Here is a 23,771-nt window from a genome sequence, read left to right as displayed (position 1 = left end):
GTGTAACACTAACTGTAGAAATGCCCATTACGTTTAGAAAAAAAGTAGTGAAGAATGATGCATGAATCCAGGCAAGCTATGGAGCTGGGTAAGTGAGTCCAAGCCAAAGAAGTGTATGGATAGGCCTGTGAGGACATCACCAGTTCAAATTACTCCTGTTCAGGGAAGTGAATAATTTCTGAAGTTCTATTATGTCTTAGGGGCAGTCGTAACTATTTAAAACTCATTATGTTAGCCATAAGCATCTTTCCCTATGTCAGCAGTCTTTATATCTTCTTCCTTAAATACCTGCTTTATTGATTGTGAACAAATGTACTGAGTCCAGGTTTTGCAGCAACATTCCTACTTGGTCAGTTGAAAATTCAGGGTGAATAAAGACATTCTGTGCACTTCTGTAGTAATCTCACTGCAGGAGTGACAGCTGCACTGCTTGTTAGGGGGTTGTTTTTCTAATAAAAATGTGATTAAATCTGTATTTCCTAGAGGGGTGCATTTCTTGCACCTTGCAGTTTGGTCTTTTCCCAGAGGGGGGAGGTGTCTGCTGAGTATCTGCATGTGAAAGGCAGAAAATGCACAAAGAGCATCACTGAAAGTGTGGAGAGTAAACTAAAAAAAAACAAAACTAAAATGGCTATTTTGGGGTGTCAGATCTAGGTAAAAAATGTATGTAGGACAACCATGAGACTGAATAAATGATTAGTTTTTTTTTCCTCTTAATATAATTAGTTCTAAGCATATGTGAATTTTTTAAAAAATGAAGGTGAATTCTCTGTGGAAGCTGTAGGGAATGCTAATGTCAGATTCACACCAGATACCTGGCTTTATCCTCCATAACACCATCTGTCGAGCTTTCTAGAAATTTGTTTCAGAGTCTTGTGCTATTGAAACTGTTTCATTGAAGTAAGTGTATAACTAGTTAAGGAAATGAGAACGAAGGCACTGGACGCTGCTAGATGTAAATAGGAGGGAAATGTGTAGAACTGGCAGAATTTATTTTGGATGCTGGAAGAAATCTGGTTGCAGCTATGTCTGTAATACTTTATTTCTAGGATATGTTGGCAATGAACTGCTGCTTCCAGACTCTGGATTTCTATTCCTTAAGGAGTAATACAGAAGAAGCTACATACATAACAATCACAGCCAAGTATTGCTTTTGTGGTTGACTGAACTGTTCTGATTGCCATTAGATTTTGTGTAAAATATGGAAGTGTAGCTTTGTAGGCTTTGGATTTCTGAGCTGAGAGCCTCTAGCTTTTCCTTTGACTTGAAAGTGCTGTGATTTTTTCATGTCAGCTGTTAGAACCTGAGGTTGAGAGGCTGCTTGCTGCTGTGTGAAGCCACAGAAGGGCACACAGGAATTCCAGAAGTATGATTTCAACCTATGACACTGGATTTCTTTGTAAACGTAGGATTTTTCTTTCCCTGTAATGTTTTTGTTTGCTTCATTTTGTGTTTTGATGTCTAATTTAAAAATAAGTTACATATATTCTTAATACGTAGGTTGGTGCGTCAGGTGCGTACTTGAGTCAGTGAATATTTACTTCTTGCCCATGAATGATGTGTGGACATTATTTTAGACTTTGCTTACTAGAGCCTTCATCGTATATGTATGGTGAAGCTCAGAAAAAAGAGATACTTTCTGTGGCAGTAAGTTTATCCATCAGATGATATAAAGAACCAGGAGAAGAGCCTTTAACATAAAGATTAAGATATAAAACACAACTTGTCTAAATCAGAGGCAGTCTGTGGTGTATGCTGAAAATGACCCCTGTCTCCTAATGGCTACATTAATGCCTTAATCAGAAGGAACTTTATTCTTCCTGGGTCATTACCTTTTTTATGTGGGAAATAGCTCCCGTGTGATCATTTCATCATTAGAAATGGAAAAGCCATTTATAAGTCTTCTACTAGGAGAGAACTTGTGAAGTGTGAATGGATGGTGATCATTTGCCTCAGTTTGCATTAGTTTATTTCAACTTTTGCTGAAGGCATTGAGTGTTTATATTGACTGACTAATCTAATCAGCAGTAAAAATGAAAGATGTCTTTTAATGATAACTAGTAGACACAAGTTGAAAGAATAGGTAAATCTCTAGAAGGTTTTTCAGTATTAACTGTACTGTTTAGTGAAGCAGGTTGTTGTTTGCACCTGAAAGAGATGGAAGAATCACACTTGTTTCATGGGTAATTTTAAATGTTGTTGTGAACTAGTTACAGATGGCATTTTCTTAGGTGAGGTTGTGCTGCTTCTATTGAGATGTGTTGAGATGGGTCCCCACGCTGGTTCAGGGTAACACATGTCCAGATCAAAGATGTCAAAGTGCAGGGTGTTTTTGAGCAACACCTTTTGTAAGTAAATTGTTATGGTACAATCTCAAGCTTCGTCCAGAATTTAGATCTTTGCTGTTCTGGTGCCATGTCCTCTTGTAGTCCCTAACAAGTGACTGATAAATATTATTTTTGCATGTATTTGATTATTGCTTTATGTAACATACTATGTATGTAAAACAATTGTATGATTTGAGCTGTGAAGATATGGGTTACATAGAAGTCTTGATCCTACTGTGACTTTGTGGTAATTAAAAGCTTCTGTTCTGTATTAGTATTACTTTAATCAGACTAAGTATCTGTTTAATTGCCTATTTGTTGCTTGGGACAAAGAAGTTCTACTCTTGTTTTTATGGCTTGGAAATATCTTGCATAATATTAAAGCCAGCTCTGTTTTGTAATGCAAGCATGAAGGAAAAAGCCCTCTCAAAAAGAGCTGGCTGGAGTAAGAGCATATCTCCCCATGGAAATATCAGCATTACTTGGGTAATGAGGTAGCTAATTTCTCTCAACATAATGACAGTACAGTTGACCTCAGGTTTACAGTTAGCATTCAGTTAGCAAAGGGAGTCAAGCCTTTAATCTTAAGTCTCTAGATTATAAAATGTGGCATAGCATGAATTTGTTGATCTTCCAGTCATGTCAGTTAGATTTGTATAGCTTGGTATCATAAAGCTCTTTGTAGGACAGGGTATAACTATTCAAAAGGTATGTAATTGCTTAGCCTTAACATTCAGTGGACATTAGTGTTGCCTTTTACTTAAGGCTGCAACAATTGTTCTGCTGGTCTGAAAACTGCTGATGTAATGCAAATTCATTTTGTCTTATGTTCAACTAGTGTTTTGGTTTGTTGAGCTTTAAATTTTTTGGATTCTTAGAGATGCATTTACTTTTCACATAGGAGGGTGGATTTTGTTCATAACTGCATGTTCCTATTAAAAACTTAGGGGCAGGAGTAAGGTCACTTGTCTTGGAAGTGTAGAAAATGAAGATGATATCCATAGCCCAAGATGTGACATGCTGTTGATGAAACCTTTGATCTACTGAAGTCAACTCTCTGATACTTTTTATTTAGCTTTCTAAACTGCTTGTGAAAAAATATTTACAAATTTATTGCTTTACTGTCTAAACAAGTATTTGGATTGAAACAAGATTAATGTATGAGTTTACATTAACATTTTACATTAATATTAATCCATGAGCAGTCAGTTTTCTGTTTGTTTTGTTTTTTCTGATGCTGACATCAGGTGAGAAAAAATGTGTTCACATAATAGTTTGTATTAATCATCATTTACTTTGCTGTCCCGCAAAGAGTGTGAATAGCTGCGAGATCGATTTGGGAAATGTGCTTAGAAATGTTTAGAGCTTGTATTTTAGAAATGCCAGTTTCATTACAAGCTAGCTTGTATATACCTATCATTTGGATCTTATTCAATGAAAAAGGATAATATCAGTGCAATCCACAGGTGAGTACGAGCTACTTAATTCTATGAAGCAGCAGTGTGTTAGATATCACAGATTTGATTCAAAGCTATCTGAAGTTAATAGGAGTCTTTCTGTTGCCATTAGTGGGCTATCTGGCAGTCCTTATATGATACATTGACTGATGCAGCAATATGTACGGAATAATGGGAAATGATACTCCATCACTAGGATGTACTGTTGACTTCAGAACTGAATGTATTCCAGTCTTGCAAAGTTTATTTTAAGAAAACAACATCATAAATAGTTTTTATTGTGATATGATTGCCAGGTTTGTGGTCATAATCTTTAAGAAGTGCGTTTTCCTTGCAGAATGTCTTGCATTTGAATAGCAGGGGATAACTGGATTTAGGGAAAACAAAAGAACATAAAAAGTTAAGCTGAGTGTAAAAAAGTAAACCTCTGCAAGTTTTTATTGACCCTCAGTTAGTCACAAAATCTGGGCTTTCTTAAGGGAAGAAAAAAAAAGGCTGTAATTAAATAAATATCTTTGTTTCTGAGATCTGAAGCAGTTTAGAAGCATTTGATCTATGATCTTAGAAAACACGTCCTTTGAAACACAGTAAATTCTCTTCCATAGAAGGAACAATACAAATGCGATGACTGAAATCAGGTTCTGCTACTCTTATGTGAAAAGGAGTGCTTCCCTCTTGAAATAGCTCTGTTTGAATCAGTGCAGCTGCTTAAGGTGCAGTTCAGTGTGAGTAGCAGAATTTAGTACCAGCTATTTTAGAGAAGGTCAGAGGTGTTTGCTGAGGCTTATCTCAATAGCATGTCCTCATCAGCTCTCCAGCATGCGCTGTTTTTGTTGCAGCATGAATGTTTTGCTTGTAGAAGGGTGGCTTTATTTGTTGTAAGAATTCTTTTAGGAAATTTATTTCCTTATTTTGATCTTCTCAGAGGCACCTACTGTACTGTCCATTTCTATTCCTTTGTGCCTCAAAATAGGTACTATTTAAAGTTTCAGAAATGGGGTAATTGATTATATTAGCAGCTGGTAATGCCAAGGAAAGGTGGAATAGCTGGGTAGTTGAATAAAAAGGAAAAGTTTACTGTTAACTTCCAAAGCATTAATACCTGTGTAATGTGTGGAACAGAGAGGCCATCCGTAACCAGGAGGTGGCATGATTGGGCTCCGCATGCCAAACAGCTTTGGATCCCAGAACCTTTTGAGGAGGGCCATCAGGCGTGCCCTGTCCTTGAGCCCTGGATGTGTGCTTTTCTTGTTTCAGCGTTATACAGATACAGGTGACCAGATCTGCTGTAAGAGGCTAGCCTGTCGACAAAATGGTGCATCAACAGTGACCAATGCATAAGACTCTGAAGAAAGGCCAACATATGTACATAAAAAGTAATACATCAGTCTAGCTCACCAATTAATGCTATAAGAGTAGTTGAATGGTTCCTTTGTGATGTCCTAGGAGAGACAGGTTTCAGGCTCAAAGAATGAGATGTTGAATCTTATTTCAGAATGCATAGCTACCACTGCTGTAGTGATAGTAGTTGTGTAGTTCCTCTCCCATCTTTAATAAAATAGGTGCACATCATTCCTGCTTGCATGCAGCAGCTGGACCTTGAGCTAGATACACTGTCTCAATGAAGAGAGGTTTTCCTGACTTGTAAGTCACTGCATTGTCCTGCATTTCAGTTGAGGGCAAGTGTGCCTTTATAAAAACAAGCATTTCCTAACTTTTTTCAATTCAGTCTTTTCTTCAACAAGCTATTGAATATGAAGAAAAGTGTCCTCACAGCTGACCTCAGCATATGCCTTCAAGTAGTGTTGAGAAAAAAGATTTGAGGCATTAATAGAGAGCAGGCATGTCAGAAAAATAGGCAAGTTTGTATGCTGATCTTCCACAAACTGTATGAAAATTGTTTTTTTCCATCCTTGGATGGGTGTTATACAAGAGGGTGAGGCTTGATGCTCCATATTCTTATTCAGATAGGATAAGGGGAAATGGTTTTAAGTTCAAGGAGGGAAGTTTTAGATTGGTTGGATGTCAGGGGGGAGTTCTTTACAGAGAGGGTGGTGAGATGCTGGAACAGTCCAGAGAGGCTGTGGATGCATCCCTGGAGGTCTTCAAGACCAGGTTGGATGTGGCCTTAAGCAGAAGAATAAATGTGGAGATAAATGGCTTTTAAAGTGGTGTAAAATATAATAGTCTTCAGCCATATAAGCAAGTAAAAATTATGGAGACTGATCAGACAACTGAAAAACCTTTGTACAGAGTAAAGCTCTGAGACGTGTAGTAGATGGGGTTTGATTTTTCCTTCTACTGTATATTTTCACTGAGTATCTTTTAAAACTCCCCTTTAGAAGTTGAAAACTAATGCTGAATTTCAGTCTTATCTTTCAGGCTTCTGAATGAAAATAGCTGTGTAAAAATTGCGTATTACTACTTCTCATATGATTTCTCTTAAATTATCTGGCAATAAATATTATAGCCTTCTGTATATCATGTCATATTTTAGTTGGAATCCTGCTGGAACTGAGTGCAGATATTTCTTTATCTTAAAAGATCTTCCATGGTGGTGCTAATAAAAACTATGAAGAAAAATTATCTAAGGCTTTCAGCAAGTTAAACAACAACAAAGCAAATGAAATTTCCCAGAATAATTTGACTCCTTTATTTCCAAGTTTTTCTGCTAAAATGTTTTTTTTTTTAGAGTATTGAAGAATTTATAAAGAAATACTCATAATGCTAACATAGAAGAAGGATCATCTGTATTTAAATGAGGACAAAATGCTTTGGTAGTCGTATGACTACATATAATGATACCTTTAAAGGTGGCATCTGTTTCAAGTGCATAGCTGGTAGTGAGCATTTCAGCTTGTTCTCCTTGAGTCAGCATGATCTTAAACCTAAAAGACAGGGTGGGTCACTACTGCCTTCAAATTTCTCTGCACCTACTCCAGTGTGCAGGGAATGAGGAACTGAGCAAAGAGTAATTGTTACACCTAAAGATGAAAAACTCAGAATGTTTTCATCTCTGCTTTGGACCTGGAAGAAGAATAATCCTGCTACTTCTATTGCAGAAACAGTTTGGGTTTGCAAATCTGTGAGCAGGGATGTCTTCAGCAAAAACAAAAGTATGGTTTAGAGCCACAGGCTCATAACTGGTTAACTTTTAAAGAGGGTACTGGGAGTGAGAGACAAATGATTACATTCGGAAGTGTGAACACAGGAAAAAGGAAACAACTCCACCTCCCTTTGACAATAACCCCTTGCTTTATGTTCTCAGTATTTCAAATATGTTTTCCAAAGCTTTTTAGAATGCTTGAAGTTAGACATATTCACAGAAAATTTTGTTTAATCAGTGGCTTTTTAATGTTTTAAGACTTAGTATCCTTCTTGACTCTTGCAGAATAGATTCTTATGCTCTATATTTGATTGTATGAATGCTCGTGTATCTGGCATTTCTGATTATTTCCAAGCAGATTTATTTCTAGCATTTTCCCTTTGAGGCTATATTAAGCACTTTTTGGTGCTGTCTGGGAATTGTGCTGTATATTCTCCATGGTCAGGGATTGAACTTTGTAGCTGGGAAAGAGACATTTTTTTTTTTCCCCCAACATTCTTGGAACTGTGCTGATTTGATACAACTGTGAAGCGCATTATGTGACTTCACAATTTGCATCTAAAACAGATATTTGTGCTGAAATAAGCAGCACCAAACCCTTAAGTGACTTACTGATATTCGTGTTGACATTTGGTGGGTACATTAAGAACTGATAATCTGAAGAACTGCAAGGACTCTTTCTTGCTGTACTCACACCTTTGTAAGGAAACCTGAGAGCTAATTTTGGATGAATGCTTATTGTCCTAGTGTGCACAAGAGTCTGTAGATCTATCAGTAGTTTTATGCTTGCAATGATTTCACTAATGTCTGTATGTAACATAGTAGGCTTTTGTAAAGGTTGTAAAAGCAGAGAGGCCAGCATGAACAAGGAGGCCTTACGAAAGAAGGAAAATGAGTGCTCACCTATCTCTGAAGATCTAGGTTCACAGGGAAGGAACTCCACAAAGGATGGGTCTCCAACAAGAGATCCTTTCTCAGTGGCAGTCAGCACTTAAATGAGGTCTAAGAGATCCTATTCTGGTCATGCAGGTCACCTTCACCTGTGCTCCCAGGGGTGACTGGATCTTTCCTTCAGGTGCTCGTTCAGTGGTTCAGGATGTGACTCAGCTTATAGGTTCCTATACAGCTTTATTTCAGCATCATTTGAAAATCTGGAAGAGCTTTATCACATGTGTAGATCAAGGTAAATATATGGGCAGTATGTCCATGCAACATTTCTACTTTTACAGTTAAATTCATCAATGGAAGGTAATCTGCTGTGCTCAGTTCTGATATTTGTATGTTTTTCTGTTTCTTCACCCTCCTATTTGATGACAGGATTGTTCTGTCTCTGTAAATGTGCAACTGTGGAGTGTCCTGTAGCTTAGTTTGTTTGAGCTCTTCCAAACGCTGTGCTGCTGCTCTTACTGAGGTGGCTGGTTCGCTCTTTGCTTCTTGCAAACAGTACTGGCACCAGCTGAGTGGGTGGCAGAATGTTCTAAGGAATGTTTTAGTGATCAGTGTTAAAACAAAGGGATCCCTAGGTAAGCAGGGAGTGTCAAAAAGTAGGTGCTCATGTTACATTGTTTGGTCACTTTTTTTAATCTAGCAGAGAGTTGCCAGGTGATGTTGTAGTTTATACACACAATCCATCTGTTCCAGCTCTAAAATGCTTTTTCTGCCCCTAGTCTATGAAGACCTTGAAATGATATCTCAGGTGTAAGGGAATTGAGCTTTTACGTTGCTAACAAGGTTTTGAGATAATGCTTTTATAATAAGGGTGATGTCAGCTATGTGCTGCTTGGGGGTGAGTAGAAGGAGATCTTATTAGCAAGCGGAAATGGACATTTTTGATTTAAACAGTGAGCATGAGCTTCATTTGATTCTGCAACCATATAAACGCTAAGAAGTGCTGTGTTGTTGGTATTACCTTTGACTTAATTTACTTTTGACTGCAGCTTTCTACTTATTGAGCTTCTTTCCTTTCTCGTGGCTTTAAAAGGTTTATGAATAATGAAAAAGAAAGGGGGAAAGAAACACAAAATGAAGGTAGAAAAAGGAGAAAAAAGCAATGGAAGATGAGAAGGATAGGAGAGAATGGGGTAGTGGTATAGAAAAAGGGTATAGAGAAGAAAATCAATGAAGAACTAAATTCTGATTTAATAGGTATAAAATGTTTGTCTACTTTAATTCAATGAAGCTGATGAAAGCTAGAAGTCTCCAACCTTTGAACTTCAGTGAGGGCTTCTGGAAGCTTTCAATTAAGTTTTAATCAATTAAAATGGATAGATAAAAGTAACTGCTGATAAGCATTTTCAAATCCTTATCCGTTTATTTAAGAAATTATAATAAGGTTCAAGTCTTTCTGAAAAGCTTCAGTGAACAGTTATCATTTTGATAGTGTTGTTTCCTGTGTTTAAAGATGCTGTAGGTGACTCTGCCATATATAATTATATTATGTAGTAAGTAAACAGCATTATTTTGCAGTGATGTTCCTAATTTGATAGTAAACAGCAACTGAAACTTTCTTTGTAACATTTTCAGTCCTCTTGAAATACAGTGTAGTGAAGCTGTGCTAGCCATCGTCTTGCATGTGTCTAAATGTAGCTTCCAGGAGGATCTGATCTGTTCCATGGTTTTGAAAATTTTGGGACTACTTTTTTACTCTTATAAGGCTATAACACATATATAAATGTTACACTGCACTTACTGTATGCTCTACCCATCCATACAAGAAGATAAATCATTCTGGGGTGTGTATATTATTGTCCTATTAAAATACATTTACTTAATGTAATACTGGAGTAGTGCATTATTTTGTAGAAAATTCTTCACTTCTGTCATTTAATTATTACCTGTAGGCCTTTGTACCCCAGTATAGAATACATAATTCAGTGTAACAATGCCAGTTCTTTGGAAAGATGTGTTCCTATAAGAATATGATCATATTCAGTGATTATATTGGAAAAAGTATTCAACTGGAGTCTGTACCTGAGTTGAGAACAGTAACCTTTGCAGTGATGTAAGAAGCAATTTTTCTTGTTTTAAGAAAAATGACTTATTAATAACAATTTCAAATGTTTTGAGATAAAACTGTTTCATGCTAATAATACAAAGATTGTACAAAGCAGGGGATTAAAGGGGTCATGATTAACAGTTCTGGTATCAGAATGCTTTGAAGTGTTGTAAGCTTTTCTAACTGATGTGCCTGGTGAGAGAAAACAATTTCAGTGTCTCTATTTGAGTCATGTAAGTTTCAATAAAGGTTAGTTTTATCATCTTAATCTGGTTATTCAAAAATACCAGATACATGAAATTTGTGGAGTGAGTGAAATTTCAGGGAAAATGTCTTCATGTTGGTAGCACTGATGTTTGTAGGTAAGTGTAGCTCATATCTTGTTTGAGACATGTGTAACTCAGGTACTGTTTCCTCTGGTTGCTTTGGCCAATCTACCTGCTGGAGTATATTGCTACTCTTCCATTATTATTTTTGGCAGCTTCTTCATTCTTGTCCTTCAAAATTGTTTGATATTCTTTTTGTACGTTGGAAAGCACTGAGTTCTTGTGGAGTCTAGGAGTGCTGGAATAAAGTATGACAGTATTTGAGATAATAAATGTCAAATAAAAATGAGTTCAGATGTTACTTACCTGTATGCCTTCTGTTCTGGGTTCAGAAAGCCTGAAGCTTTCTGGTAAAACTGATAGGAAAAACCTGAAACTCATCTAGAAGGTATCACCTTCCTAAGAAATTCCTAGGAAGGAAAGCCAGTGGGAAGCTGATTTCACTGGTGTGGTATCTGACACTAGGTAGAAATTTACTATTAAACATTGTAGCTGAATGCATATAGTTTGTGCATGAAGGTAAAAACTGCTGAACTTAATCAAGACTCTAAAATGAAATGGCTAATATGCTAAGTTGTTATGGATAGCACTTCCTGTAGCAACAACTCTTTGAGGGAATTTGGTTCAGATCACCTTCACAATGGGGACAAAATTCAAAAGTACTTTTTTGAAAACATTGCTCTGTGCAGAACATATCCTGTTTCTCTGAAGTTAATTTTCTACTTGAATCTTTCAGTGTTTGATCTGTGTCTATTTATACATTGGAGCACTTCATATAAATTTTCTTCTAAAATCAGAGTAAAAAAAGGTGAATTTTCACTTTGTGCTGATTTACTGCTCTACAGCTGTGTTTCTCAGGGAGAACAGACTGAGCCATGCTGGCATGTTACAGTCTTCTTGCTTTAAGGTTTTGTTACTCAAGTGTATACGTTCTGTAATATACTCACATTTATTCATATCAACTGAGGCAGGTTATGTTGAATGATTTTTGATAGTAGCTACATTAAATCTTCCCACCTATCCTTCAAATTCCAGTGTTAGAAATAAAACAAACAAACTTTTCCGTGTTAGATTTCTTTACAAAATTTCTACTTAGCTGTTTCAGTTTTAATGTTCTTAAATTGTGTATCAATTCAACAAATTATGTACTTTTATGTGAGCAGCTAGAGTTATTGATTGGTTTATTTTGGATGCATTTGTACAACAGTAAAGCTGAGAAATATGTACATGTTCAGTACAAAATAAGTTTTAATTGCAACTGAATTGTACTAATTTTTTCTAGATATTTACAAGTTCCAAAAACTATAGAGTAGTCCTTAGTTTGGCTAAAATATAACAAAAACCCAAATCCTCCTGGGCCCTGATGGTGTTATGTGACTGGTAGGCATACTAGCATTTCTTAAATTGAAATAACACCATGCTTACCTCTGCATCGATGTAGATATCATGCAATTTTTGCTAACAAATAATATAGAAAAAGAACTGGAATTTTAGAGAAAGCTGGAATATGGAGAGATTAAATTGGTTGCACAATGTTTTAGAGGAAATCTGTGGTCAGGACGGGAACCGCTCATGCACTTCCCGAGTCCCACTTCATTTCTTTTTCTTCATCTTTTTTTTTTTTCAAACAAGGTAAAGATTTTCCTGTTACCACCATTGCTTTTGAGCAAAACTTCATTCTGTAATGTAGTAGAGAAGTAGAGAGGCATGGGCTGCCTGAAACAGCTATAACAGGAATGGAATTTTGGTAGAAAATAGTGTGAATGAAAAGGTGAGGTGTGTTGGGTATATTTTTTTCTTTGTGCTACTCAATTGAAAGTGAGAGTGGTCTCTAAAAATAGTCTTCACAAACAGAAGATTTCTGGAGGCTTTGCCAACAGGTTGAGAGAGGCAGAGGATAGATAAGAGGTTAACTTTTAAATATGATAACAGAGCTTTACTACCTAGCAAGATAATATTAAATAATGAAATATTTCCTTATATGTGAAAATTATATAACTTTCTGTCCTACAAATTTTTGCTGAATAAAACACTCTTCAGTAAAATACAAGCTTGGTTAACTGTGAAACTGCTGACAGCATTTATATTATATTACCTCTACTTGCAGCTGTAGTTTGGGCAGCAAGTTCCCACTGATATTAAGATGACTTCAGAATCTGAAAGATGATAATGAAAGTGTCTTAGAGCTGATCACTTGCCAAGAGGTAAATTTTTAAACTTTTTTTTCCAACATCTTTTTTTAATTAATTCAGTGATGGGGAACAGGATTTCAATTCGAGTCCAGAGTAAAAAATTTCCATGTTGCTTGTCCTAGAAGCTTTGAGTCTGGGTAACAGCTGACTATCCACGTCTCTCCTTGGAAAAAGTGAATAAAGTTAAACAGTCTCATGGCCTGTGGTATTCCATGAGGTACTCTTTGATCTGACTGACATATGGCCCTCTGGAATTTAGTCCTTCATTTATATGCTGAGTAGTGCAAATGTCATTACAAGTCTGTGACCTCTGAATTCTGAATCTTCCCTCATCTCACTATCTAAAGTTTTATGGCCTGGGGTGGGTGGACTAAGAAAAACTGTTTGATCCTGAGGCATGTCACAGCACTGCCAGGATAATATCCAACCCTTAAAGAGTTTTTCTGGAAGAAAACCAGCATCATTTTATAATAGCATTTTATTGGAGACCTTTAAAATTAATTATCTGGTGATTATTAATCTCTTTTCAATGATTTTAGATGTCTGGAATTAGTAATCTTGTATGAATATGTCATGGGCTTATTTTTGGATCCCTGCTTTCCTTAGTGCTATCACAAAAATATTAAAGAAAAAATCTGACAACTGCAGGGGAGAAGATGGAGCCTCTAATATCCATTTGGATTGGTAAAGGGATGTCTGTTTTGTACAAATGAACAAGTGAACCAATTGGAAAATGTTTATTAATAATTCAACACTTGAGTTTGAACCTAGTCAGGACTTTTCTAGTGCCTGAACACAAGTTGCAATTCCTCTTCAAGTTGGTTACTTCTAGCTCTGTGGAAGTACAAAATGAACCTTATAGATGCTGTGTGTAGATAGTATAAACAGGCTGAGAGATGATGCAGCAAGCATGTGTCTTAAGGAAAGCTGAGAAGAAATATTTTGGGAACACACTTTTGCTCTCTAGCAGTAACTATTCCGCAGGGTCTGATATATGTAATCTATCCAATTGTTGGTGCTGTTTCATTTGAAATGGTTGAATATCTCATCTCTATTAGTCATTTTCTGTGGGTGCCATCTTGCTGGTGTGAGTCATGTCTCAGGATGCCTTAAGGAAAAGTTGAACCAGTCTCCCATATAGGGAACATATTTGGGTCTTCCTGCTCTTGAAATCTGGCTTGCTAATGCATTAGACTGTTGAGTGGTTCCTTACTACTTTTAGACTCAGGTTTCTAATGATGTTTTTTTAAAGTACTTTAGTTTCATGGAGTTCTGTTAGTAGTTCCCCATACATTGTCTTCATTCTTTTTCTTCCTATTTTTTTCCAACCTACGACCCTTCCATTTGTTGATCTCAGTTTCTTAGCCTCTCCTTTTGTTTAAGCCTTCATTTTACAGGCAATCTTTTTGTCATATGTATCTGGATATACTGTATCTGTGTGATTTACTTTACTGTTCTTTTTCTGATCTTTGCACTTCCATGTTCCTCTGTTGCTGTCCTATGTCATAGTGGTCTTGCTTAACTTACATTATGAGCTCTAGTAGGCATTATGTGAAGTGCTATGTGAATTTAATGTGGTAGTATGTATAAACATTATAATTATCACTTACTGTTTGTTAGTGAACTGACTTCTGCAAGACAGAAGTAATAGTCTGTGGACAGCTTCAGCAAGGTTTAGAATATGTTACAGAGATGCTCCCTCAAAATGTCCCTCTGTTCATAATCAGTTCTTTCCAGTTTGAGCTTCGTGCAACCTCTTTCCTCAATTTGGAGTTAAAGAGGCTTTCTGTTTTTCTCTGTAATAGATCTCTTTGCTTTGGTAACCCTTGTTTTTAATTAAGTACTGAAGTCAGCGTCTCAGACTGTTCTGTTAATATCTTCAGATGTTATTGAAAATTTCTTCAGTCTTAACAACCCATATTCAATGGGTTCTGATCTGGAGAGGAAGGCCTTCCTGCCCTCACTCCAGGGTCTAGACCACACCATTCTTTCTCATCTAGTTATTATCCAGTCAGTTCTTAATGTATCTCTTGGACCAGTCATGTTCTTCTGTTTCATTATTTCTTAAATAACAAGACATTTCTGTCCACCTTCTGACTTTATTCCACCTTTTTTCTCCCACACATTATATTTTGATTTTTAACGACAGTCAAACAAATTATGTTGTACAATGTGTACTTAATCTTCTGTCACTTGTCTTGCTTGTATTTTTGGATATGATATACTGAATTCACTAGCCCATAGAAATCAGCAAAGTGTAACAGCCTGAATTCTTATAAAATGTACATCTTTGTTTTCCAAGTTAAATATAGTCTTCTATTCAAATTATTGAATTTTAGTGTAATGTAGCTAAAAGGGGCGGTAATGGATTAGCAAGACAGCAGAGGGAGAAGGAATAGAGAACATGGGTTGGTTAATACCAATTTTGCTTACAAGAAACATTTTTTTTGAGTAGGGTGACTGTTTTTGAGCATCTGTTATGGTTATAGGATAAAAATTTTACCTAATAGGAATAGGAGACAGGGAAGAAGATGAAGCTTGAAGTAGTATGTAAGTTGCTCTGAAAGTAATGCCTCCTACTTATTTCCCAACAACAAATAGCACAGTAACACTATTTGTTAGAGTTCCTCTGCTACAAAGCACAATTTTTTCAACATAGTCACTGCCATTAGCTAGGAATCTTCTTCAGGAATGGACAAGAGCCTGTATGCTGTGCTTGTAAAAATTTGCATTAGTGGATGTAACTTGTTGTTGCCACTACTGAAATGTATCACCTACTGCCTAAGTGTGCTGACATCCACTGTTTGGTCTCCATGAATGTTCAGCAAGCATCAGTGAATGTCAATGCATGCCATTTTTTTCTGTATAGAGGAATTCAGTGACATGCCTCTGCTTCATAAATGCTTCCGTGTCAACAAAAGGTAGTGGAATATTGGCAGGAAGGTTCATCTTCTACTGTTGTAACACCAATATCCACCTCTAAAATTATGAGCCAACATCATGAAATGAGACACCAGTTTGGGAGCAGCCTTCGTAGTTGGAAGAGAAGCTAGCTGAGAAGTACATGCATGTTAAGAGTGAAAATAAAGCATATAAGCAAAAGGTACAGTGTGAGGAGAGTCACTGAGCATAGGTGAGAAAGCCTGAGGAACGGCAGTAAACCTCATATAGCTTTTTTGCTGCAGTCACAAAAAGTCTACAGAAGATTAGATGTCCTCAGCAAAGCCTAAGGATAAAGGTAGAGTTTCAGTGAGGTCAGAGAAGCAGTAATGTTTTTAAGCAATGTATTTGTATTGTTATAGGATGGAAACTACAGGGGAAGAAGTATTTTTAACACTAACAGAATTTCTAAAAATGTCTTACCATGCTGAGAAAATGTTGACAGTGATATGCAGAAGTATGGCACACAAATGTGTATCTGACATGCTTTTTTTGCTGCTTAACAAAAGCCAGAAATACACTTTTCTTGAAAAATGTTACACTGCTTCTGTTAAATTCTCTCAGTGATAAGTGAAATGATTTAACTACAGCCCATGTCACATTATTATATGTTGCCTTACTGGCTGTTAATCACACCTTAATATTCCTGCCTGCTCCATAACAGAAGATTTTTTTATTAACTGTGATTTGTCAGGTACTTGTTTTATAATACCTATTCCTGATGCTCTTATCTTGTTACTGCTACTTGCTCTTTTGGTGGGAAAGGGCATTTCAGAGAAGATTTACTGAGGACCCAGCTGGGAATCTTAGTCTTCTAGCTAGCACCAGTCTTCCATGTGCGTTTTTCTGACATGGCAGGGTTCTGCTGCTATGCAGTACAATTTGAAAAAAGGCTTTTCATACCTCCACAGAATTTTTGCTGTCACATTAGGTAACGTATTTTTTTTCTAAAACACTGTCATATAAGAAAACTTACTGTTGATGCTCAAGGTAGAAGCGTGATCTTGGTAAGAATATTCTTCCTTTAAACATCTGTTGTGGAGCATGTGTAGAATGGGAAATGTGTATATGTTGTCAACTCTACTTTCAGTTGATCTGGGGATCCTCCCAACTGTTTGACAACAATTTCCTTTCAGAACTGTATAAAATGTTAAATAGGGAAAAATCTAGGTCGTGTAATACAGAATGCAAAGACAAGAACTAAGTGTTATCTGCAGACTTGCTGAGGGAACAATCTGCCCATCCTTTGAGTGGAGAACATTAAATGGCACTGGACTCAGCATGTGGATTTTTATTAAGTGCTTTAATCTTAAATTGAATGGTACCCTGATACGGTTTCAAAATGTGATTTCATTAATTATGAAGAATGTAGGGAACACATGCAGATCTTGACAAGATAAGTGAATAGACTGTTTTTTTCTTGTTTATGATCTTTTCTGTGTGGTTAATGGAGTTAGGAAGATAAGTATGACAAGCAAAATGGTAGGAGTCTTCACATACTTAATTTGACACAACCTGTTCTGTATGAATTGCTTGTAATATGTCTTTGTCTAGTAGTTAAACACTGCTTCCATTCTAAGCATTTAATTTCCTTTCAATATTTTCTGTATTTTCTCTTTTCACTATAAGGTTTCTTCAGGATTTAGTGTATTTTTTTAATAGTAGTCAATTTCAGTCTACTAGTGTAGATTCAGTTAGCAACCTCTTCTGGAGTGCTTTATTTTGTCATTGTTTGACTTCCTATATTGTAGTTTTCTTATCTTTTTCTTTTTTTTTCAGTGGCATCAGTCTTATGCTAGATCTGCTGTGTTGATTGGGGGCAACTAAATGCCATCTTAATCTAAATTTTCCTTTATCAAATAAAGGTAGATCTTTTTCATTGTCAAAACATATTACGGCTTAAAAGAAAACAAGTGAATTTATTTTTATATGTAGTTTATCTGGTCTTATTTTGAAATATGACATGTACCAGAAAGAGGGTGCTCATCATGCATAGGATGAATGTACTACTCCTGTGAGGTTGCAGACCAAATAAACCTTTGCTGCCTCTTAGCACATGCAGATTAAGACATTCATGCCAATATGTATGAATAGATGCTGAAAGAGAATGGTGCAGGTTTTACTAAGAACCATAACACTGAATACCTTCAGCTCTGGTAATGAATAAAGCTGCAGAAGTGAAGAGTACCCCAGCTTTCTGCCTCTAATTGTAGGTTCCTTCTTTGTATACTCTCCACCCTCCTCCAGCATGTAGTTTTTTTTTGCTTATGGTGAGGTCAGTATTTAATTCTAACCATTTGACTTTGGAACTCTTTCTCTTGATTCGATAAGGCTAAATGTTAACTTTCTGCAAAAGCTTAAAATGTAGCTTTACATGAAAACTAAAGCAGGTTGCAGTTGCGTTAATCTTTGGTGATCTTACTTGCCAGCTGTGTGCCTGTTCCTGTTTGGTTAAGCCTTCATGTTCAGTATGTTTTTTTTTCCTCCTGACAATATCCTGACTGCTTTATGGTAGAGTTCTTCCTTGCAGGAAGGAGGCTGGCTTTTCATCTCTAGACCTTTACTTAAGAAATGCAAAATGTCTTTTAGGGCACTATGGGCTGCAGGCAGTGTTTGAACTGACACTTGCCAAGTCACGTTTTGCTAATCGTTTATACATTTAGGTCAGATCATAAAATTGCTACTGGAAGTTCTTGCAGCCAGCAAAGAAAATCAAATGTAATTATCTCAATGACTCCAATAAATATGGACTCTTTAACCTAAGCATTTAAAGGATGCTACTACAAGCTCATATTCATAGTGGTCAAAGAATTTTTTTGAATAAGTCAAACATCTCTTTTGCTTTACAGGCTGTAAGTAGTAAAGCTTTAATCTTCAGCTTGAAAAGTCTGCATCAGATCACCTCTGAGTCTGCATGAGTAGTGGGAAGTTATGATTTGGAGATTAAATTGCAGAGAATTAAGGGGAAACAAAAGACTTTAAAGGATGGAACAAACTTCTTTATACTGTAACATTTTGCTCAGATGTACCCAAAAGTTCTGGGTAACAAATAATCTTGTGTACGTGCAATTTTGGTTTAAATCTGTGTAGGTAACTTGCAGAACTTCTGCCACTGTTTTTTTGCCTTTCTTCATTGTTCCTCTTTGCTTGCTACAAGCTGTCATAAAGCAGTTGCAGTTTCATTGCCCCACTTGCTGAGGCACTGTTGACAGCTGAAGAATTGATGGGGAGATCATAGCATCATAGCATGGTTTGGGTTGGAAAGGACCTTTAAGATCATCTAGTTCCAAGCTCCCTGCTATACACCTCCCACTAGACCAGGCTGCCCAAAGACCCATCCAGCCTGGCCTTGAATGCTTCTAGGGTGGGGCATCTACAACCTATCTGAGCAGCCTGTTTCAGTGTCTCACCATCCTCACAGTAGAGAATTTCTTCTGTTATATAGTCTAAATCATACCCTCTTCCAGTTTAAAACCATTTTCCCTCATCCTGTTGCTACCTGCCCTTCTAAGATGTCCCTCCCCAGGTTTCCTGTAGGCCCCCTTCAGGTACTGGAAGGCTTCTATAAGGTCTCCTACAGAGCCATTTCCAGGCTGAAGAGCCCCAAATATCAGCTGAACTATGATGTTTTGATGTCACTGATACACAGTTCCTTGTATAGAGGGAGGTGTTAACTGCTTGATGCAGAGCAGGTGCAACTTCAGGATTATTTGCTTGAGCTCTGTGACATTTTTTACTTAGATATGCTTAGTATAAATGTCATGAGGTTCAGCTAATCTCAAAACACCTTATTCACTAGGTAGTCTTAACCTGCTCATTCCTAAATCTGTTTCTATATCTTTTTAGTTACTTTTTATTTGGAGAAATGTATACTTCTAATTTCTTGAGGTTTTTTGTAACTCTTAAGGTGTAAATTGAAACAGCTGATTAAGAAAATTATAATATTGGACTATTGTAGAAGACAGATACCATAAATGAAATATTTAGGTAACTTTTTTTTTCCACCCATATATACCTACTTTACTCTTAAATACATCCTTTCTTGTGGATTTCTTGTGTGGTTTTTTTGTGCTCTGAGTTGAAGTGGAAGCAATTATTTACAGTTTTCAGGGACTGAGAAACTGAGTCATGAATCCATTTGAGAGAAATGTTTTCTACATTAAGTCAGTAAATGAGAATGCTATAAGAAGTTCAGATTTGACAAGTTGCAAACGTGAAGAAATTGAAGCAGTCAGAAAACTTGAGGACAGTTATCACTTGGCAATTACATATCTGTGTAGCTCTGAGACTAGAATTTGCATAAAAATAAGCTCATAGATAACTGCAAACAGAATTTGGTAACAGTTAGCTTGTTGCTTATCTTGACATACAAAAGAAGTTCAGTAATAAAATTACTGAATATACTTAGCAGCATTAATAGTGATGAGCCATAAGAATTAATACAACAAAATTGACCTAGTTAGATGAAGCAGATGCTTTCATCCTGCTTCTGTATTTCCTACCCCAAAGGGGTGATCTTTCTGTGCATCTTTCCTATTTCTAGCTCTTAATAATAAAGTGGTTTAACCCAGTAGGTGACTAAGTACTGCACTAGTATTTCACTCACCCTTCCAACCCACTCCCCCCAGCCCTTTGCTAGTAGGAGCTGAGAAACTGGAATGGCCTTGACTCTGTACAATACTGCTTAACAACTAGAAACATGTTATCAACATTGTTTTTCTCCTAGAACCAAAACATAGCATCATATCAGATACTCTGAATGAAAGCAATTCAGTTGCAGTTGAAACTAAGAGGAAGCTTTAGTAACTTATGCAGGCATTCAGGTTTATAGTGTTCTGAACATCAGACAGGGCTGTCAGTGTGCATTTTCCACGTAGTCAACTACTGATGCTTTGCTATGCTTAGTGATTTTTTTCTCTAAAGCAAGTGAATTATTTTTTTTCCACTTAATTTTCCCCCGTTGGCTCTGGAAATTGTGGGAATACTAAAATACATGTACATACACATAAATAAAAATGTATGTATGTAGGGAATATAACAATAGACAAACATTTTTTGTTGAAAAGCTCATAAAAAGTAAATCACCTCTAAAGACAGTATAACAGATTATAGACTGGTGTACTATTGTTCAGCAGGCAGTCACCAGCAAAAAATGAAGAACTAGATTCAAATAATCAATAACATCTTGGCATTACCATGCCATATTGTAGCTTTTGGCTCCTAAATAATCCTTTCCCAGTAATGACATATTTCATTTGCTTGGAGGTGAAACTGCCAGATGATTATTTATCTTCTGTGCTGCTTCTGCTCATTTCCTCCCAGCTAGCATTTTCAAGAGCAACTTCCAAAGATGGCCAATATTCTGTAAGCTGTTAGGATCTTTGGAGGCATTTTGCCTATTATCCAAACCAATTTCTCTCAAGTCAGAAGGATGTAGATATGTCAGTAAGGAAATGAGGGGGAAGAAAAAGCAGGATTGTTCAAACTCTGTGTACTTCAGCGTGTTAAGTACTTAAAGCTCATGATCAAACTTCATTTCTTTTGTTTTCTAACAAGTAATCCTGGTTTCAATTCATACTCAAATTATATAATTGAAAATTTCCATGAGTATATAGTGAACAAATGGTTCTTGATACGTTTTGTTGGTGGGGATGGTTTCATGTGCTGCAGCACAACAGACTAAGATCAATTATTGGTAAGTATACAAATAATACATATTTTAAGTAATTCTTTAATCTTTTAGAAAGTCATCGATCTTTCACATTACAGCTGATTTAATTAGCTCTATCTACATATACATATAATTGATGAATATGATATGAATAACTATGCTAGAAAGCTATTTTACTTCCATTTTTTGATACCCTAAATTGAGAATCAAATTTATTAAATTAAATGATTAATATTTCTATCCATAGAAATACCCGTATAAAAATTTTCAACTCTAATTCAATTCTGTTCCTCTAAATATATTTATAATCTACCTTACAAATTTCACTGTTGTTTGGTATCTGTGAAGCATCATAGAAAAATGTTTAGAACATTATGGAAATGTTAAATGCTCTGAACAAAACAGTTCTTGAAAATGGAGAATTGTTATGACACGCTGTGTTTCTTAGCCAGTAATTGTACTAGAAGGCTGCAGCGTCTCTGGTGTGATATCTTTCCTAGCAAAGTAAACAGGAGACTGAATGACAGACTAAGGTATTCCTTCAGAATTTCAGATGAACTTGAAGGCTAATTAAAGACAGGATATTATGTTTGAGTAATGATAGGGTGAAAGTATCAGAGTTTCTCTAAAAAAAAAAACCTCATCCTGCTGGAGATCATTTTAAAGGAGAAAAAATAAGCAAAGTATTGTAAAGGTTACCTGTCAGACAGAATGTTCTAGGATTTTCACAAAGCCTTTGATAAGATTCTTTGCAGCAGGCTGCAAAGAAAATGAATAGCGACAGAGTAAGGAATGTAACTTAGCTATGAACTAAAACCTGGTTATACTGAAAACAGTCACAGGGGTCTGTTTCTGAAACAGTAATAAGAGGGGAGTTAGTGAACACTGGCAGTGAGCTGCACGCTGACAGAAGTTCCATATATATTAGATGTGATTAGGAAGAGCTGTTTAGAATGATGTAAAGTTCCAAATTATAAATGCATTTTGAGAGTATTCAGTACAGTTGGGTTTTCCTATGTTTGGATAGCTAGCTTAATATCTTTCAGAATAGGAGGCCAGCATTTGCTGTTGATACTTATTGCAGGATGAAGTACGGAAGGACCAACTGTGTTCGCACAACTGAGTGGTAGCAGGAAAAAAATACAGTATTTTCAGAACATTTCACTTGCTAAAGTTGAGATAATACATTGATTTTATCAGGAACAATGGTGCATTTAGTCATTTTATTTTAAAGAACTAGTGATGTACAAGATGCCTTTTACCATTACATGACTGACTTGCAATGAATTACAAAAACAGTTAACTTATTTTTCATTAAGGTTAAAGATGTGTTTTAGTGAAGTATCAAGGTAAATAAATCAATTGCATCTATTTTCCTTGAAAAAAATACAATAAGCAGACAGTTGTGAAATTAAGGAGTACATTAAAAACCTATAAATCTATAAAATAGTTATGTACGATAGTCATCCCTTGAAACTAATTAACTCCACAGGGCATTTAATCACAAGCTGAGGTATGACTTTCATTTTGTTAAGTACTGAATATCTACCAACAAATAAAGATTACTTTCCACTAAAGAGTGCCTTAGATATTCTTTTAAAACTGAGTAAGATGGATGGGAAAAAATCCCATCAAATCAGGAAGACTGTTTTACTCTTCCTTTTGTCAGATGCAGATGACTAAGCAAGATCAGAGCAGTGGAAGCTGATTTGCAGATTTGAAAGGGACTTGTAAGCTGTTTGGTTAGTTGTTTCACTGGGACCAGTTTGATGCTGGAATGCTCATCTTTCTAGGTTACAAAATGATCTTGGTCACTTTGTTATCCAGAAGTCTTAACACAGCTATTGCAAAGAAACACAGATGTTTATTTCATGCACCTGTACGTTTGCATAGGTCTTTGGTGTAATAATTCACACAGGTTGAGTACATTGTGAATTCCGTGTAATTGTCTGTAGACCTTAATGGTAATAACCACCCAGCAATGCATCGTGCTTGTCTGATGTGTTGGCACAGAAATGAGTCTAAACTCTGGGAAAGAAGGATCTGAAACCTTCTCACTTTAAGTAAATTGGAATGCATCTCTGCTAGGGAAGCCTGTGTAAGATGTGGAAAACTTGTGAAGGAAGTTGTGTACGTACTCCCTTGATCTTTCTGCCATACAAATAGGGGCTGAGTATCTAAAGTAGCAAATGAAACACAAGAACTGGGGGTTTTGCCCAGTTTTAGTATTCTTTCTGATTCTATTTTGATACAGTCCAGCTGGAATTTTCTCAGACAAGGCCTGGTATGGTTCAGAGGTTGGCACACCCTAGGTGCTTCTCAGTGTATGTATTTTCCATGGTTAGAGAAGTTCAGCTGAACAGATGTGAATTGTGAAATAACTAAAAAGTTATTTCTTACATGTCACTATGCTTCTCAGTTGGTTGACTTGAATGTTTCCCAGCCCACTAGAAGCCTGGCAGCTGTGTATGCTGTTTGTAGCAGCATCAGTTGACTCCTCTTTTGAGGGGAAAAAAACACAGTGGAAAACTAGTAACTCAAGTTTTGTCCTACTTCAACTTTTAAAGTTTCATGAATACTGAGTGTCCAGGAGACCAAGCGATGACAGTAAGTATTCTGTGGTGTTAAGTTACCCATTTGCTAGAAAAATGCTGCAAGATAAATGTTGCTCTTTTTTATGAAGAAATTGATGTTTCCTAGTAGTGCAAAAGGTGAAGTAAGGTGGCTTTCTCCATGAGTTGATCAGGGAAATGCATG

The 23,771-nt window shown here is 36.4% G+C and overlaps 1 protein-coding gene across 1 annotated transcript in view; it reads left to right on the top strand.

Moving 5' to 3' along the window:
• KHDRBS2 (KH RNA binding domain containing, signal transduction associated 2) overlaps positions 1-23,771 on the top strand; it is a 298,020-nt gene that overhangs the window by 931 nt on the left and 273,318 nt on the right. The gene's annotated exons all lie outside the window — the stretch shown is intronic.

This window comes from Cyrtonyx montezumae, unplaced genomic scaffold (assembly GCF_038088225.1).
Source record: "Cyrtonyx montezumae isolate F1298 unplaced genomic scaffold, pur_monq_1.0 scaffold_13, whole genome shotgun sequence".
In the NCBI taxonomy this organism is placed as follows: domain Eukaryota; kingdom Metazoa; phylum Chordata; class Aves; order Galliformes; family Odontophoridae; genus Cyrtonyx; species Cyrtonyx montezumae.
Note: the sequence above shows the minus strand (reverse complement) of the source record. Positions and strands in the feature narration are given on the sequence as shown.